The 6,739-nt window shown below is 39.3% G+C and overlaps 1 long non-coding RNA gene across 2 annotated transcripts; it reads right to left on the bottom strand.

Moving 5' to 3' along the window:
• Positions 1-1,950: 1,950 nt before the first annotated feature.
• Positions 1,951-2,781, bottom strand: LOC310685711. Of its 2 annotated transcripts, none has more exons than XR_014515414.1 (2): positions 2,373-2,781; positions 1,951-2,165 (listed from the first exon to the last, which is right to left on the bottom strand). It is a non-coding gene; the product is annotated as an uncharacterized lncRNA (long non-coding RNA). The 2 variants fall into 2 exon arrangements; XR_014515415.1 differs by having other exon boundaries at positions 2,645-2,781.
• Positions 2,782-6,739: the final 3,958 nt, after the last annotated feature.

Below are 6,739 nucleotides of genomic sequence, written 5' to 3'. Positions count from 1 at the left end.
TCTCATATTGCCAGCGGTAGAGGACTCAGGATGAGAGACAGTGTCTTTCCTGAGACCACCCAGTGGAGGTCTGAAAAACTTGTGACTCGCATGCTCATCACAGGCACCAAGGATTCGGTAAATTGCTTGGTTTTTGTGTTGACAAAGAGTTGGGAAAAAAGGTGGGGCAGAGCCTTCTACTGAATACTTGGCAGGCCACAATGCACGGCTGATAGACTGCATTTGATGTTGCAGGAGTGAAATTGTGCAGACTGGCAATACTTGAACTCAGGACTTTTCTGGTCTGCAGATCAGTCTCTTATCTGCAAGATCTCCCAGTTACTCTGAAACGACCCCTTTCAGTATTGCTTCTCCCTCCCCCACTTGCCATTATTCAGCTTTGCTTTCCTCTCTCTCTTGATTTCCTCATGATGTGTATTTGCTCAGAAATGCAATTTTCTTTTCTTATCCATCCATGTCCTTTGGATGTTCCTCTCCCCACCCCCCAGGCTTCCTTTTCTTTTTTTGTTCCCCTCTCTCTTCTGCAGAATTTTGACAAACAAAACATTAAAACCAGTCCAGGGGAAGGAAAAATGTATATATATTTTACAGTCCATTTGCTGAGCTGCTTGCACAGTCTCCTCCGGAAAAAAAGAAAGAAGGAAATATAATGGAGTGTGTTGTACAGGAGAAATACTGACATACAGCACATTCAGTGACCAAAAAGTTTTTCCCCCCCATAGAGCAATAATGCTTGACATGAATTTAATCTGTTATAGGGCACAGAACTCTCCTCAAACTCTTTTTATGGTCGTTAAAGCTCCTTGGAGGTTTCTTGCTGTTAGCAAAGTCAACTTAAATAATGCAGATGAAGCCTAATAACACTTTACTTATGAAACTGAATAAAAACAGTGTATAATTTGAGGAGAAATAAACAGAGAGAGGAGTATTCAAATAATTCTGATCCAGAGTCAATCTTTTGAAGCTAATGGTCATGACTAACTTAAGTTTATTAATTTCAATCAATCTATTTTGCGTAGGACTTAATTGAATTCCACCAAAAAGTTTTATCTTTCTTGCTTCAGGTCTTGTACAAAGCAGGGAGAAAACTCTTTTTTTTAAAATGATTTTTATTATGTTTACATTTTTTACCATAGTCACAATCCACTCTTATCATCACCTAAGACTTTGCTCATCCTGAGCCTCAACTCGCCCCCCTCCCCTTCCACTCCCTGGCAAAAATATTCAATATATTTCAAAAATATTCACTTTCATCAAGGCGTTTCTATATCAACTTATTTACCGTATTTTTCGCGCTATAACATGCACCCGACCATAACACGCACATAGTTTTTAGAGGAGGAAAACAAGAAAAAAAATATATTCTAAACGAAACAGTGGATGTATGATTTTTGTGGTTCATGCTGTGGCCACAGACATGTGATCTGACGGTGAATTTGGGGTAGCCCAATGCAAAAATCCTGAGGATCCATGTGGATCCATGCTTTGTAACCATGTTTTTGCACCACTGCGGCCCCAGGCAACAGTTGGTGCATTTTTTTTGGTGCAAGCTGTAGCCATGGACATGCTATGTGATCTGATGGTGAATTTGGGGTGACCCAGTGAAAAAATCCTGAGGATCCATGTGGATCCGTGCTTTGTAACCAGGCTCTCTGTCCCTCTCTTCTCCCCACTCAGTGGCTTTTCTCCCGCTTTGCTGTTTCAAAGCGAGCAAAGCGAGCCACGGAGGAGGGAAGGAAGGGGAACCATGGATCCTCTGCTCACGACTGCAGCAGATCCCCCCGCCATCCGTAGGCATTCGCTCCATAACACGCACAGACATTTCCCCTTACTTTCTAGGAGGAAAAAAGTGAGTTTTAATGGAACAAAAAATACGGTACCTTCTTCCTATGCTTATGAAATTTACCTTGATAATTGTAAACCAGCTCCAAAAATTAACATTACAAAATATTTTAACTCAAACTTGCAAATGTTTTCAAATGTTTACAATGTTCTCTCATATTGTATAAATTTATTCCAGTTCTTTTTGAACAGCTCGTTACACTGGTTTCAGATCTTGCCCGTCAGTTTTGCCAGTTCTGCATATTCAAGCATTTCAGTCTGCCATTCTTCCAACGTTGGAAGTTCCTGCTGCTTCCATTTCTGGGCTAAAAGTGTCCTCGCAGCTGTGGTAGTGTACATAAATATATTTATGTCTTTTTTGAGAATTTCTGCTCCAATTATACCCAACAAAAACACAGGGGGGAAACTGAACAGAATCTATTTTGAATGTTCCCCATTACTTCCTCCCATATTCCATCTTAAGAGTGTGGCTAAAAACCTCCATGCATAGCTTCAATATCAGCTAAACCTTTCCCCCACCCGAACCTTACCTTCTAGTCTGATGAAGAGTTCTGGAGAACTTGAAAGTTTCAAAACTATTATGTAATCTTTTTTGATTGGCTTAATTTGGTATCACCCAAATGCGATGTCACTAAGTTTCAGAATTGTGCAGGTTTGGCAATGACCCCTATCCTTCTTTCAGAAACAATAATGTGTTGTGTTATGCATTGACTGATCCAATAAATATGTCCCTGGAAGCCTTGGCAAGCAACAATTCACAGAAATCTTTGTGACAGGAACTTGTCGTGATGTCAGCACTGACCTTGTCCAAGGTAAAGCCTTGTGCAAAGCTCCGACTATGCTATAAGAGAGCACAGCTCTCTCAATTGTAAGCCCTGCTTCTACTGAAAGTTGCCTCTTCAACTAAAGGTTGTTCCAGCAGTGTTTGACTCTTACTGTGCTAGGGCTTCTGTGATGGAGTCCTCTGAGTTACAGGATGACATTGTGACATAGAATCATAGAATAGAAACATAGAGTTGGAAGAGACCACAAGGGCCACTGAGTCCAACCCCCTGCCAAGCAGGAAACACCATCATTGGGCCAGGGCAGCTCTGCTGTCATGGTCTCACCTTGCAGATTTGCTTCTGGGTCTGGCCTTGCATGCATCCTCAGTCTCATCCCCTGAAGAAGAGGAATCCTATCTCTGGGTCATAACAGAATTGTTGGGAACCTACTTCTTTCTAAGATTTTAATGGCTAATGATTGTGGAACAGTCCTCTTCCTCTTCCTCTGAATCACTGCTGTTGAAAGAATAAGTTTGAGGACTTAGGGGAAAGGGGGAAATAGTGGGAAACAGAGAAGGATTGGGTCAGTAGAGGACTGGCAGGAAAGCACTTGGAATAGGGCAGGTTTCTCCAAGATCTCAGTGCACTGTGAAAAAGCCTGATAAGAATGAGCCCATCGAAAAACTCAGCCTTAAACAACACCATCTATTTGTGGTCATGAGAACTAAAGCAAACTGCTGATTTTAGTAACAAGCATTAATGGAAAGGAAACCACGTTCCAACCAAAGAGGAATGGTTGAACAAACTATGCGAATATTTGGAATTAGCAAAGTTAACTGATTTAATAAGACAAAAACCAAAAAGTATAATACAGAAACAATGGAAATGTTTAACTGATTATTTATGCAGACAAGGATCAAATACAATGTTTTGGTTGTGTTTAAAGTAGACTTGTGAGACATCTAGAGAATTTATTGAATTGATCATCTATGTGGGATTCTGTGGGAGAAAAAATACAGAATAACAGATATAACTTTGTTTAAAATGTTTATAGGAAGTGCAGTGTAAGTGGTGGAAGTCAATGAAATTTTATTATTATTTACCTATTGAAATAGATGTAGAATAAACTTGGAAGAAACTCTTCCTATTTTCTTCTTCTTTTTTCTTCTATTTTTTCCTTTTTAAAGGTTTATTCCTTCTTTCTTTCCTTTTTTCTTTCTTCTATATTTTTCTTTTTTATTAATAACATCGAGATCTTTGTACATATGTTATGTAAATGTAATATTTTGCTTTGATTTTGTAATAACTATGCTAAATTGATAAAATATTTTAAAAAACAAGCATTAATGGGCAGTATACAAATTTTAGATAGAGTGATAGATGATGATAGATAGATAGATAGATAGATAGATAGATAGATAGATATAGATGATAGATAGATAGATAGATAGATAGATAGATAGATAGATAGATAGATGATAGATAGATAGATAGATAGATAGATAATAGATAGATAGATAGATAGATAGATTGATTTTCTGGGTTTTTATACTTCTGTAGACAAGCATTGCTAATTTAGGACCGAGAACTGGGGATACGGGAAGGGATTGTTGATCTTTGTGAACCACATTTGTGGAAAGCTTCTGGACTCAAAGCAATGGCAACATGAACATTGGTGTCAGTGTCATTAATGCTGAACTTCAATGGCACCACATGCTATATATTCCACCATGTCGTGAAAATTAATAAACCCAGTCCCATTAGTTATCATGTCCAACCAGGTTAGGAAGGGCCGTGGATCAGTAGCAGAGCTGTTGCTGGCCATGGAGGAGGAGATCCCAGCTTCAATGCCCAACGTCTTCAGGTAGGGCTAGGATATGAGAGATTCCTTGTCTTGGAGAGCCTCTGCCAGTCAACAAAGACAATCCTGAGCTATTTGGACCAATGGTCTGACTCGGTATAAGTGCAAGTCAATAAACCTGACATTATAAGCCCACTGAAGAAGTAAGATGGCACCAACAAGAAATAAAATGGTGCCAACAATCAGGAGAACAATAGGACATTGAACAGTGTACTGATTTTTGCCACTTACAGGCAACAACGTAACCCTACCATTATCAGGTCCATACTGTGGGTATAGATTGCTGCGTAGTTATCTGGAGATGAAGCTGAGTAGTCGTCTTTCTGTACGTTCCTTTCTCAACCACCCTGGCACCAGCTAGCCCGGAATGTTAAATGCATCATCATGTCCTGACCTTCTTATCTATCTGTATACATCCTCTCCTTATCACCCTGGACTGGAATGTTAACTGCACTCTATACGTTCTCTGAGTCTCACCATATCTATCACTATAGATTGTTTACTAAGGAAGTCTCAATGCTTGTCTAACTCTGTGTTCCCTCTATCTAATGATGATTAATGTCTTATACACAACCCTTGTATGTCTTATACGTAACCCTTGTAACCCTTGCATATGCATTCGTGTTAAACCAATCAGCAGCAAGCACATGCGAGACAATGCTATAATATTCAATAAAAGGGACTCTCTGAGACGTGCTCGAGGAGATGCCTCCCAGATGACACCCACTACTCGTCTGTCGCTTATTTCAACCCAACAATAGATATCACTTAGTTGAGGACAATTTAATATGTATTGGGCACAAAGGGTTTCATATACTTGTGACAGGAATTGGTTTTAAGGTTTAAGTGTTAAAGTCACATTTTAAATACTTAATTGCCCACCTGATATTTTAAAGGTAAATGTATTAACAGCATGCATTCACATAAAAAATAGAATATAATCTAATTTCTGGGAGAAAAATGGCATACAAATATGGGACAAGCAAAGCTTCATTGTTTATGTTAAACAATGATCAATGCCTCTGGGAAGGAACTTTGGGAAATGTATGCAAGTATATGAGATGTATCTAAAATTCCCTTTTAATTGATGGCGATACCTACCAAGTTTCCTCTGTTTAGCATACAAAGGAAATGTTTGCTCATAGCTTTCCTCTTTCTGATTATCTTATAGATTGTAATTCAAAAGGCCTGGTGATTAGTTGTGCTATGTTTAAATGTTATCAGTGTTCTGTTTATGACACGACTGAGGGAGGCAGATAGGATTAGCATTGCCACAGAGATTTCTGTTGTGGAATACACAGTCCCATGTGACCAAGTTCTCTGATTTGAACAAAGACCGAGGGCTTGTTCATCTGAAGGCAAAATGGCGTTAATTCAGATTAATTTTCCTGTTACCTCACAACTATCACATTTGAGTTAGAGGTATCCCAGAATATTGGGCTGCTTTGCTGAAGATTAGGAAAGCAGGTGCTAGCTGTGTGGTCTATAGGCATGGAAGTGTCAATCTGCACATTCATGTCTACTTCCCGATCTCTTGACTTCTCAATAATCAAGGTGAGTCCACACAAACATGTTCTGGAATTACATTTCACTCAGATCGGTCTGTGGTGACCCACCCAGCAATTTCTACCACCTTTTAATGAGAGTTTATTGCAACACATACACAAACCACCCAATATTTCTCCTCCCAATTCTCCCAAAAAATAAAATAAAATGCATAATCATTAAGTAAAAACCAATAATTATAGAAAGAGATCTATTGTTGCTTTCTTTCTCTCCGTCTGTCTCTTGCAAGGTCACGAAACAAATACTAAAGTGAGGTAAACAACAACAACCAGCTCCTCAACGTAGGAAAAACTCCCTGTACATGTTTGGTATCACAACTCCTTGCTTTCAGTTTCATGTATAGGGTGTCCAAATTAGTTTGTTACTTTCGGGCATGTAACACATTTCACATGTATTGCCAGCCCCTTCTGTGCAGTGATATGCGATCTTGAAAACGACACTGGCAGACACCCATATCTTCTTTGTCAACCTCTGTACGAGGTTGTCAATCCGGCGAGGCTGCCTGCTTTTAACATGCCAAAACCAATGCAAGTTATGGGTTTCTAGCCTACTATAATCTGATTTTTTCAAGCAAAGTAATATTGTATAACAAGATTTATAGTTCTTTCAGTCCTTGGCATTAAAACTGTAATAACACCATGGTGGTGAACCTCTGGCCCAAAGGCATGATGAGTCCCAGCAGGGATCTTAATATGACCTGCAAGTC

The sequence above is a fragment of the Podarcis tiliguerta genome (genome assembly GCF_965153285.1).
Source record: "Podarcis tiliguerta genome assembly, chromosome: 9".
NCBI classification, from domain to species: Eukaryota; Metazoa; Chordata; class Lepidosauria; order Squamata; family Lacertidae; genus Podarcis; species Podarcis tiliguerta.
Note: the sequence above shows the minus strand (reverse complement) of the source record. Positions and strands in the feature narration are given on the sequence as shown.